This window comes from Schistocerca serialis, chromosome 5 (genome assembly GCF_023864345.2).
Source record: "Schistocerca serialis cubense isolate TAMUIC-IGC-003099 chromosome 5, iqSchSeri2.2, whole genome shotgun sequence".
NCBI lineage: Eukaryota > Metazoa > Arthropoda > Insecta > Orthoptera > Acrididae > Schistocerca > Schistocerca serialis.
The window spans coordinates 519258333-519270147 of record NC_064642.1 but is presented as its reverse complement, the minus strand read 5'-3'; the positions used below and the strand labels follow the sequence as shown (position 1 = coordinate 519270147).

The 11815-nt window shown below is 42.3% G+C and overlaps 1 pseudogene; it reads right to left on the bottom strand.

Annotated features, from left to right (window-relative positions):
• Positions 1-7769: 7769 nt before the first annotated feature.
• Positions 7770-7888, bottom strand: LOC126482833 (5S ribosomal RNA; annotated as a pseudogene).
• Between the last annotated feature and the right edge of the window lie 3927 nt (positions 7889-11815).

The window sequence follows — 11815 nt, the reverse complement described above, 5'->3', positions numbered from 1 at the left end:
ATTCGTGAACCCAGGTTCGTCATCGAGTACACCATCGCAGGCGCTCCTGTCTGTGATGCAGTGTCAAGGGTAACCGTAGCCATGGTGTCAGAGCTGATAGTCCATGCTGATGCAAACGTCGTCGAACTGTTCGTGCAGATGGTTGTTGTCTTTCAAACGTCCCAATCTGTTGACTCAGGGATCGAGATGTGGCTGCACGATCCGTTACAGCCATGCGGATAAGATGCCTTCATCTCGACTGCTAGTGATACGAGGCCGTTGGGATCCAGCACGGCGTTCGGTATTACCCTCCTGAACCCATGGATTCCGTATTCTGCTAACAGTCATTGAATCTCGACCAAAGCGAACAGCAATGTCGCGATACGATAAACCGCAATCGCGATAGGCTACAATCCGACCTTGATCAAAGTCGGAAACGTGATGGTTCGCATTTCTCCTCCTTACACGAGGCATCACAACAACGTTTCATGGGGCAACTGCTGTTTGTGTATGAGAAATTGGTTGGAAACTTACCTCATGTCAGCACGTTGTAGGTGTCACCACCGGCGCCAACCTAGTGTGATTGCTCTGAAAAGCTAATCATTTGCATATTACAGCATCTTCTTCCTATCGATTAAATTTCGCGTCTGTAGCACGTCATCTTCGTGGTGTAGCAATTTTAATGGCCAGTAGTGTAGCTATTTATATCGCAGCGGACAAATATCAAGTCTTCAGCAACGCGTTGCTGAGATGTTCCAGTCCCGATTCGAGCAACTCTAGTTTACATATGTTCCTCGCTCAGTAAGTTACATTTTACTACTAAATAAATTAGAAATTGTATAAGCGTCTATTTCCACCCAAATAGTTTTCTTATCGACTTTAGCCTACTGAAACTGGGTTTACAAGATGCTGCACTCACTGACGTTGTCATAAATATAATCAAACTTGAAACTTCCTGGCAAGTTAAAACTGTGTGCTGGACCGAGTCTCGAACTCGGGACCCTTGCCTTTCGCAGGCAAGCCACAGTTTTAATCTGCCAGGAAGTTTCACGTCAGCGCACACTCCTCTGCAGAGTGAAAATCTCATTCTGGAATCATGAAACTTGTTTAGGCGCTTGGACAAGCATCTCTTAACTTATACTTTGAAAAGAACATGTAAAATAGACAACGACGTAAGTACTTTACGTTCGATGAGGATAGAAGCTGAACCAGTGAATCAAAATTTCTCACAGCCAGGACTTGAATACAGATATCTGCTTACTAGGCAACTGTGCTAACCACCACCCTATCATAGCATTATGGCTACGAACGCCCTTCCTAACATAAATTCACAGCTTCAGATAATTTTCCTCAGTCCGTGCGCCTATGGTAGCAATGAAGGTGTAGTGATTAGCACATCTGCCTAGTAAGTAGGAGACCTGGGTTCAAGCCCTGGTTGTGGCACAAAATGTAATTTATTATTTCAGCCTCTAACCTTATCGAAGATAAAGTTGAGACTCACTTGTCTCCAGGAAAATATAATTCCATCAGATCAACGTCATTACTCTTCATCAGCCCTACCATCTGGACCTTAAAGCATCTATTTCGTTATCTAGCTCCGATGAATCAATATCTGCTATATTTAGCAACAAAATAAGTTGTATAATTTTCAAGATAAGATACAGAATTTTCCTTTATGGCATTTCCTGATAGGAAATTAAAGTTAGGTGAAATGGTGTGATTTACGTGAAATATGTTTCTCATTTCACTTAAAACTCTAGCAATACTTGGAAGCACTCTAGTTCAGTCACGCTCCAGTCCTCAACCGATAGAAATCCGCAGAAATAAGAAACCTTCACCCAAATAGCGTATTTGCTTCAGCATTCGCTGCCCGACTTTTGAGAACCTAGAATACCGTAGCGGAGTAGCAGCATGAGCTCCATTATTGAACATAGGCTATTTGTGTAGGCGGCAGCTGTGTGAACCGTGTACACTGTTGCCATAGCTTGTGAGCGACAGACGTCAGTTTTGTAATAGCCGTTTCTTTGTGATGCTGATTCCACGAAATGGCACTGTGACGTCAGTGTGCGTTTACAGTCGCCTCTTCTAGTAGGCGGAAGATAGAAACGCGAAGGGCAGGAGAACTCCGGGGTCTCCCCTGTTTAATTCTTCAACTACATTTCTTTTTTTCAGTTAGTTTCTGCGCCCTCTCTGTGCCTGCATCCCCACGGAATAGCCCGGGATGGGGAAACCAACTGGTTAAAACCATTGCCGGTGTCTTTGTTCTGGATGATCAGCATTTTTCGGTGTTTGTTTGGTCACGGTTGTAACAAGCGCTTTTATTTTTTACTAATAATCAGATAAAAAATCTGAAACATTAATGAGCCATAGCAGCGGGGCAAAAATTTTGTCGTTTTTAAGTAATCTTTTTTAAAAAAAACGAGTAATTTTTATTAGTAAAAGTTGCATTGCTTTGAAATATTGCGTTGTTACAGAAAGTATTACTTTACTAACGATGTTGACAGGGACAAGCAACAAAAGCGTGATACAGGATTGCTGGTACAGCATTGCCGAGATAATTGTCATGTTATCATGTGGTGTGGCCTATCATATGGTACGCGTGTACATTCAGCTTGCAAGACTTGCCCAAACTGGAGTAAACGGTTCTTTTTCACTATCGTCCTCGGACATCAGTTGTATTACAGAGCGGCACCATCCCTATTCTGGAAGTATCTTGTTAAAGACGGTATCAGTGAAGTACAGTGATCCTTTTTCTGTAAAAAGCTAAAAACTGGAGGAGCCACAACAAACTTAAAATGAAAATAGAAAGCAGCTGGTCTGCTGCCTGTAACTGCACAACATTCATTTACCTGCTTTTAGCCCTTAGAAACGGACAAATTAATACGAAAAATAGAGTTCTTCAACTTTCACCCTTCAGCACTAACTATTCGTAATGTCCAAATAGTGACATGATCACCGATTACAAAATAATTTTTGAGCAGAGTTTATGAAAATGAGAATCAATAGGAGAATACTGGTAATCTTTTATAGTAGTCAACCACTTACCGCTATTCGACAAAAACAGCGAATGGTGCACGGACTTCAGTTTCTTTTACCTGCCTATTTAGTTTAATATTTTATTCTATGTATCTTGTAACTGCGGGATTCAAAATTTTTCAGTGTTTGTTAGATTTCTACATTTATTACAGGAAATGATAGCAATAAAAGACCGAAAGTCGGTTATTTCAGAAACCGGCTATTTTGAGCGATTTGAACCGTCCGTTTAAACTGCCGTTGAAAAAAAAAACCGGTGCAACCGGAAACCAGTTGTTTCAGCGATGACCGCCATCCCTACCCTGAGTTGGTGTGTGTGTTGCGGCTTGCACACCCACTCAAAACTTGTGGATAATGCTATCTCATTTTCATTTTACGAGGGTCATAACCAACTTTAGAACACACCTTCTTAATGACAGTCACATGAGCATTTCACATTGCCATAACCAGTTTCCACCTGACAGTCATCACCTTCAGAGAAAAAGAGAAATCTTTTGAATCATCGTGTGCTCTACAAAATCTGCCAAGTAACTATCTACGTAATGATGAGTATGATGGTGTGTAAAGGCATATCCTGCAAGCAGTTTACATTGTATTGTCAACAAAACTGACGACAACAGTAGACAGATTCGGAGTGGCGTAGGGGGAGCGACATCCTCTCTTTGTCTACTGATATTTTGGCAGATTTTATAGTTAAAGTAACATGATATGACCGAAAGTCGGTTATTTCAGAAACCGGCTATTTTGAGCGATTTGAACCGTCCATTTAAACTGCCGTTGAAAAAAAAATCGCATGGCCTATAGTGGTTCTTTACCGGTTAACTACAGCTCCACATGTTGCTTGACAATGCTCCTTCCCGCCCTTTGTGGATTGCTGCACCGTAAATAATAGCTGACAGATGTATGTGGTCTGAATATGTCGTATCGTTGACGGGGAGCCTCCTTAATGTACAGTTTCAGAAAGAACGGATTGCTCGTGGCGAATAAATTTAACGCTGATAGTCAGGAGGATATAAGATGAAAATCAACAAAGGCAAAATAAGGATAATGGAATGTTTCGAATTAAATCGGGTGATGCTGAGGGAATTAGATTAGGAAATGAGACACATTAAGTAGTAAATGAGTTTTGCTATTTGGGGAGCAAATTAACTCACGATGGTCGTAGTAGAGAGGATATAAAATGTAGACTTGCAATAGCAAGGAAAGCGTTTCTGACGAAGAGAAATTTGTTAACATCGAGTATAGATTTAAGTGTCAGGAAGTCGTTTCTGAAAGTATTTGTATGGAGTGTAGTCATGTATGGAAGTGAAACGTGGACTGTAAATAGTTTAGACAAGAAGAGATTAGAAGCATTCGAAATAAGGTGCTACAGAAGAGTGCTGAAGATTAGATGTGTAGATCACGTAACTAATGAAGACGTATTGAATAGAATTCGGGAGAAGAGAAATCTGTGGCACAACTTGACTAGAAGAAGGGATCGGTTGGTGGGACATGTTCTGAGGCATCAAGGGATCACCAATTTAGTATTGGAAGGCAGCGTGGAGGGCAAAAATCGTAGAGGGAGACAAAGAGATGAATACACTAAGCAGATTCACAAGGATGTAGGTCGCAGTAGGTACTGGGAGATGAAGAAGCTTGCACAGGATAGAGTAACTTGGAGAGCTGCATCAAACCAGTCTCTGGGCTGAAGACCACAACAACAACAACAACAACAATAACAGAGTCAGTCCTTTGGGCTGACGTGAAGATTCTGGTTTAGGAGTCTCCAGTCAACACTTATTCAGGCCCGCTCATTGGTGCAATCCGAGCTGCTGAATTTGTACGACTGTCTTCTGGGACGCTAAAACGTCAGCAGCAGTTTACAGCACGTCACTTTCCATTCCGTCGTGAAAAAGTCCGAGGACATTATGAACATCTATTTAAAGCGTTAGTTCTGTAAAATAACAAAACATTTGATACTGTAACAAAACTGAACAGGATTAGCCTGTAAATTGGTGCAACCCTTATAACAACAATACGCAACTCTCAGAATGTTATAAGTACTTTAGTAATTTGATTTTCAATTAATAGTCGTATATCTTGGTCCGAGTGGTATTATTATTATAAAGAAATTACAAATAATTCTGGAAAATAAGTCCTATAAATTATTTTTAAAAATGAATAAAAATTCTTCGAGGCCGTATTGGCTGTACATACGTTCCTTTATTAGGCAACACGACCGGTTTTAAATCATTATAGGTGCATCTTCAGGTGACAACAACTTTTCATCTCATAACGCTAGAGTGTATGTACGATGTCGCAAGGGTCAAGTTATAAAGCGATTAATTTCGTGACCTCTTAAAAAGTTAAGAGGAATGCAGTTGGCACATACAAGATCTTCGCCAGATGGATAAAACCATAGTTCATGTAGGTCACCTGTAAAACTGTGGTAAGAAAGTAGTGAAGGAACTACGAAAGTTTAAAGTGGTCATTGGTTGTAGTTTATATTATTAGCTCTCAGTGACCTCTTATGCAGTGTGACTTTTACAACAGCCCACTGTAATGTATATGAGATAAAATGGACTCTCAGTAGCCTATCACAGGACAGCCACTTTACATTTTCATCGCTCTTTCACCACTATCTTAGCACAGTCTTATATACACCGAAGCGCCAAAGAAACTGGTATAGGCTTGCATATTCAAATACAGAGATATGTAAACAAGCAGAATACGGTGCTGCTGTCGCCCAACACCTATATAAAACAAGTGTCTGGCGCAGTTGTTAGGTCGGTTACCGCTGCTACAATGGCAAGTTATTAAGATTTAAGTGAGTTTCAACGTAGTCTTATAGTCGGCAGACGAATAATGCGACTCTGCATCTCCTAGGTAGCGATGAAGTGGGGATTTTCGCGTACGACCATTCCAAGAGTGAACCGTTAATATCAGGAATCCGGTAAAACATCAAATTTCCGATTTGCTGCAGCCGGGAAAAGATCATCCAAGAACAGGACTACCGACGACTGAAGAAAATCGTTCAGCTCGACAGAAGTGCAACTCTTCCGCAAATTGCTGCAGATTTCAATGCTGGGCCATCAACTAGCCTCAGCGTGCGAACCATTCAGCGAAACATCATGGATATGGGATTTCGAAGCCGAAGACCCACTCGTGTACCCTTCATGGCTGCACGACACAAAGCTTTACGCCTCGCCTGGGCCCGTCAACACCGACATTGGACTGTTGATGACGGTAAACATATTGCCCGGTCGGACCGAGTCTCGTTTCAAATTGTATCGAGCGGATGGACGTGTACGGGTATGGAGACAGCCTCTCGAATCCATGGACCATGCATATCAGCAGGGGGCTGTTCAAGTTGGTGTAGGCTCTGTAATGGTGTGGGGTGTGTGCAGTTGGAGTGATATTGGATCCCTGATAGGTCTAGATACGACTTTGACTGGTGACACGTACGTAAGCATTCTGTCTGTTCACCTGCATCCATTCATGTCCATTGTGCAATCCGACGGACTTGGGCAATTCCAGCAGGACAATGCGACATCCCACAGATCCAGAATTGCTACAGAGTGACTCCAGGAATACTCTTCTGAGTTTAAACACTTCCGCTGGCTACCAAATTCCCCAGGCACGAGCATTATTGAGCGCATCTGGTATGCCTTGCAACGTGCTGTTGGGAAGAGACCTACCGCCCTCGTACTCTTACAGACTTTTGGACAGCCCTGCAGGATTCATGGTCTCAGGTCCATCCATAACTACTTCATACATTAGTCGGGTGCATGCCACGTCGTGTTAGGGCACTTCTGCGTGCTCTTTGGGGCCCTACATGATATTAGGTAGGTGTACCAGTTTCTTTGGCTCCTCAGTGAAGATGATCTGTATGAACTATGGTTTTACGAATATGGCAGATATCTTGTCCGTGCTAACTGCACTCCTCTTTTAATCTGAACTGAATTTTAGGACTATGCTTAATGATCCTAGTTTTTGGACTCTTGAGTTTATTATAAAAGAGCTTTGGTGCATTATGGAGTATGAGTTCTGACCTTTCCGACGTTCACCTTGTGGCGCATAAAACCCAAGTTTAGCCATTCGATGATCAATTACTCAATCCATTTCCAGATTGAATGACGGGACGTAGTACTCTCTTTCTAGCCTCATGAAGTGAAACGTTATCTCCTGAAGATGCACCTGTAAGGGTGTGAAACCGGTTGTGTTGCCTAATAAAGGAACTGTGTACAGATAATACGACCTTGGGAAGTTTCATTAATTAAAAAAAGGAATTTTAGAGGATTTTTAAAATTTTGGAGAGTTTTTGGAAATTTCTTTACAGTGACAATAAAGTAACAATGTATAAACGAAGCTGTGGTTCCCCTGACTACCAAATGGGATGTACCGAATAATATTACTTGAAATTACTCGGTAACAAGCCAGTGGAAACGACCACGAACAACTTGTGAAGTTACGAGTATGTATCCAGTATTCATATGCACATTGTTTATTTGTAGCATTTGTAGCTTGTAATCGGCAACAAAAATTACGATGGACTTAAATTTTCCTCACTTATCTTTCTCCGTCCGTACAGGCGTCAGAAGACCCAACGGTGCCGACCGACGGAGTGCCATCCCCAGCTGATAGGCGTCCCTGGATACGGAGGGACATGTGGTCGGCACACTGCTCTCCTGGTCGCTGTCAGCTTACGTGACCGCAGCCGCTGCTTATCAGCCAAGCAACTCGTCAATTGGCCCTACAAGGGCTGAGTGCACCCCGCTTACCAACAGCGCTCGGTAGCTCGGACGGTCGCCCATCCAAGTTCTAGCCAAGCCCGACAGAGCTTAACTTCGGTGATCTGACGGAAACCGGTGTTAACCACTACGGCGAGGCCGTTGGATTTCCGCACTTACAGCGTAGATCAAAACATTTTGCTTCTAGTGAGCTGCATAATCTCACTTCATTATGGGTTGTTAATTTGTCGGGCAAGTTAAATTTGCAACGTATCCCTTCAACTTCGTGCAACAGTCAGCCCACAGGTCGAGGGGCAAGAACAGGGAACTTATAAATTGTTGTGAAAGAAGTTGCCTTCTTTCGCTTTCGTATTGGTGAGCGACAGTAAATGCTAAAAGTCGTTTATAAACTTTAATCATCATACTTTACTTACAAACTTTGTATACATGTTATATGTTTGTGAGTTACGAACTAGAGACGATGGCAAAATCTGAAAGTCAGCAGTTTTCGTAACTTTAACATATTTCTAGTTAATTACGTTGAAATCTGCAGAAACTACGTCAGACATATGTGGAAGGCACTATGAGGTAAACGGGTTACGTACCGCTGTTGCGTAGTGCATATTTTCTGGACAAGCTTCCTTTCATGTATACAACAGGGCCTCACAGGTCTGTGCTAATGAGACTGTGAAGACTGAGATAATAACTGGGAATAAAACAAGTCTTCTCAGAGAGCTCCACTGTCTGCAAGTTTGACTTGCAAACTGACGCCCCACTAATCCTGAGCTTCGGATGCTAGGGTTCATCTCGAGCGAGTACATTACCAGAGTCCTTGTCATGAGGATCTAATGATATGACGGAAACTCACCACTCACAGTTTGAACTGGAGCATGCCACTGAAATATCCTACCACTTGGTAAAGCCCGCCGAAATATCAACAGAATGGAAATGGAATGCAGAAACCAATTTTGCAACAGGGCGTATAATGTTGACCAAAACTGACTCCATTGGTTTTCTTCCAGCTGGTACCAACGAGCGAGGCGGCGCAGTGGTTAGTTTACTGGACTCGCATTCAGGAGGACGACGGTTCAAACCCTCGTCCGACCATACAGATTTAGGTTTTTCGGTTATTTCTCCAAGTCGCTCCAGGCAAATGCTGGGGTGGCGCCTTTAAAAGGGCACTGCCGATTTTCGTCCCTATCCTTGACGAAATACGAGCTTATGCTCCGCCTCTAATGGCCTCGATGTCGACAGAACGTTAAACCGAATCATCTTTACTTCTTTTTCCAGTTGGTACCCCTGCACGTAAGCTCACAGGTTGTATATCAATAAAATGACAGCGTCGTGCGGGAAGAGATTGGATGGAAGAACGAGATAGATGTACATAGAATAGGGTAGTGTGTTTTTCTACGACTGGGCTACCTTCATAGGATGACGAAGGAACGATAAGGCATTGTAAATCAGTATGCAATGCAAATCGTGCTAATTGAATGCTTATAAAAACTGTAATTATTGTTCTGACACTTCTAGTGTTGCAATCGGTGTGTTGCTTGAGCAACATGTATGCATAAATGGCAACGTTACAAATGAATTACTCTTCATTAGGTGCAGACAGTTAGGAGAAAATAAGTCAGGACACGTTTCTAACATAGCAGTAATATGGTGTAGCAGATTTTCTGTCATCAGTGATCAGCAACAACTCATTGTGAATAAGATGATTCACAAAGAACCTCAAATGTGGTAATCTTGACAATACAGTAAGCTCACCGGACAGAATATTCGTAACTGACTCGAACAAATGATTGTCGCAAGGACTGACTGTTAAATGCGAAGAAGCGAGCGGATAGGTGGAAACATTGATAGCCGCTGCGAGGAGGAGGACATTTCTAAAGGTGTAGTAGAAGAAGAAATAGGAGCCGACGGGGAAGAGATAGGGAATCAAGTACTAGAGTCAGAATATAAGAGTTTTGGACGACTTGAGATCAAATAAGGCAGAAGGAGTAGATAACATCCCATCAGAAGTTCTACAATCTTTAGGGAAAGTGACAACGAAACGACTATTCACGTCGCTGAGTAGAATGTAAGAGACTGACGAATTAACATCAGACTTTTGGAAAAACATGGTACACACAAGTCGGAAAACTGCAAAAGCCAACATATGCGAGAATTATCGCACAGTCAGCTTAACAGCTCAAGCATCCAGTCTGCTGACAAGAATAGTAAACAGAAAAAAATGGAAAAGAAAATTGAGGATCTGTCAGACGATGATCAGCTTGGCTTTAGAAAAGGAAAAGGCAGCAGAGAGACAGTTCTTACGCTGCGGTTGATAATAGAAGCGACAAGCGAGACTGATGAAAAATCAAGACACTTTCGAGGGATTTTTTGACTTGTAAACTGCGTGCGACAAAGTAAACTGGTGCAAGATGTTCTCAGTTATGAGAAAAACAGGGATAAGGTACAAGCAAATGTGGGTAATATACAATATGTGCAAGAACCATAAGACCAGAAGACCAAGACCAAAGTGGCCGAATTAAAAAGGATGTAAAACAGGGCTGTAGTCTTTTGCGCCTACTGTTCAGCAGTGAGGAAAATAAATGGTTCAAGAGTGGGATTAAAATTGATGATGAAAAGATATAAATGCTAAGATTCGCTGATTATATTGCTATTCTTGGTGGAAGTGAAGAGGATTGACAGGATCTACTGCATACAATGAACAGTCTACAGAGTACAAAAAATTGACTGAGAGCAAATCGAAGAAAGACGAACGTAATGAGAAGTAGAGAAATGAGAGCAGTGAGAAACGTACCTCAGATTTGGGGATCACGGAGTATGCGAAGTGAAGAAATTCTGCTACTTGGGCAGCAAAATAGCCCATGATGGACCGAGCAAGGAGGACATAAGAAGGCAGACTATCACTCTGGCCAAGAGACGTCTGTTAGTATCAAACATCGGCCTCAACTTGAGAAAGAAATTTCTGAGAATGTACGGTAGAAGCGTAGCATTGTATGTTATGAAACATGAACTGTGGGAAAAACGGAACGAAAGAGAATAGAAGTGTTTAAGATACGGTGCTCTAGAATAATGTTGAAATTTAGGTGGACTGATAAGATAAGAAATAACGAGGTTCTCCGCAGAATCTTGGAGGAAAGGGATGTATGGGAAAAACTGACATGAAGAAGGGATATGATGGTAAGACATCTGCTACGACATCAATGAATGGAGGATGGATGTTGGAATACATCCAGAAAATAACTGAGGACATAACCTGCAAGTGCTACTCTTAGATGAAGAGATTGGCACAGGTTAGGAATTCGTGGTAGGCCGCATCAAACCAGTCAGGAGCCTGATGACTCCAGAAAAAAAACTCAAAAGACCACACGGGTCGCTATGGAGCCATGTCAACGGTGTGCAATTGGTACCAAGCAGTCGTGTGCCCGTCCAGAGCTGACGAAAATCACGTCAGTGAAGTGGTTTGTAATGCCAGTCGGTTGTACGGAATCAGCATACTGTGATGTGTCGACGAGGTCACCTGACAGAGTGACAAAGCAGCTATCGTATTTGGACGATCACGTGACCGCACCGTGAATGAAGTTGTCCATTCTATTGGTGTATCAACAAATTGTACAACGTATCTTTCAAGAAATGGTGTACTATTCACAAGCATGTAGTGCGGCATAAGAGCAGTAGTGATAAAAAGACCCGTACTGACAGGAATCATAGGCAAGTATCACTCCATGTAATTGACAATCGCTTTAAAACATGACTGTCATTACTGCTGTCAGTGAACGCAGATCCATCTAAATTTAGATTCCGAGTGAACATTGTGAATTATGAAACGGATTGCATGCAACAGATATTTGGAGTGGGATGTATCACATAGGGCCATTTCTCATAGCGGAGTACAAAGCTGAGTTTTTTCAATGGGCCAAATAACGCAGGGAATGGTCACTAGCTGATTGGAGTCGAGTGCGCCCAGGCCCAACGAAGCGACGTATGGAGTTGTATGGAGAGTGTACTCCAGGCTAGCTGTGCTTATGTGTTTATCATACCATTACTTAGATCACACATTGAGGTTGTCGTGAACGTAAAAAAGG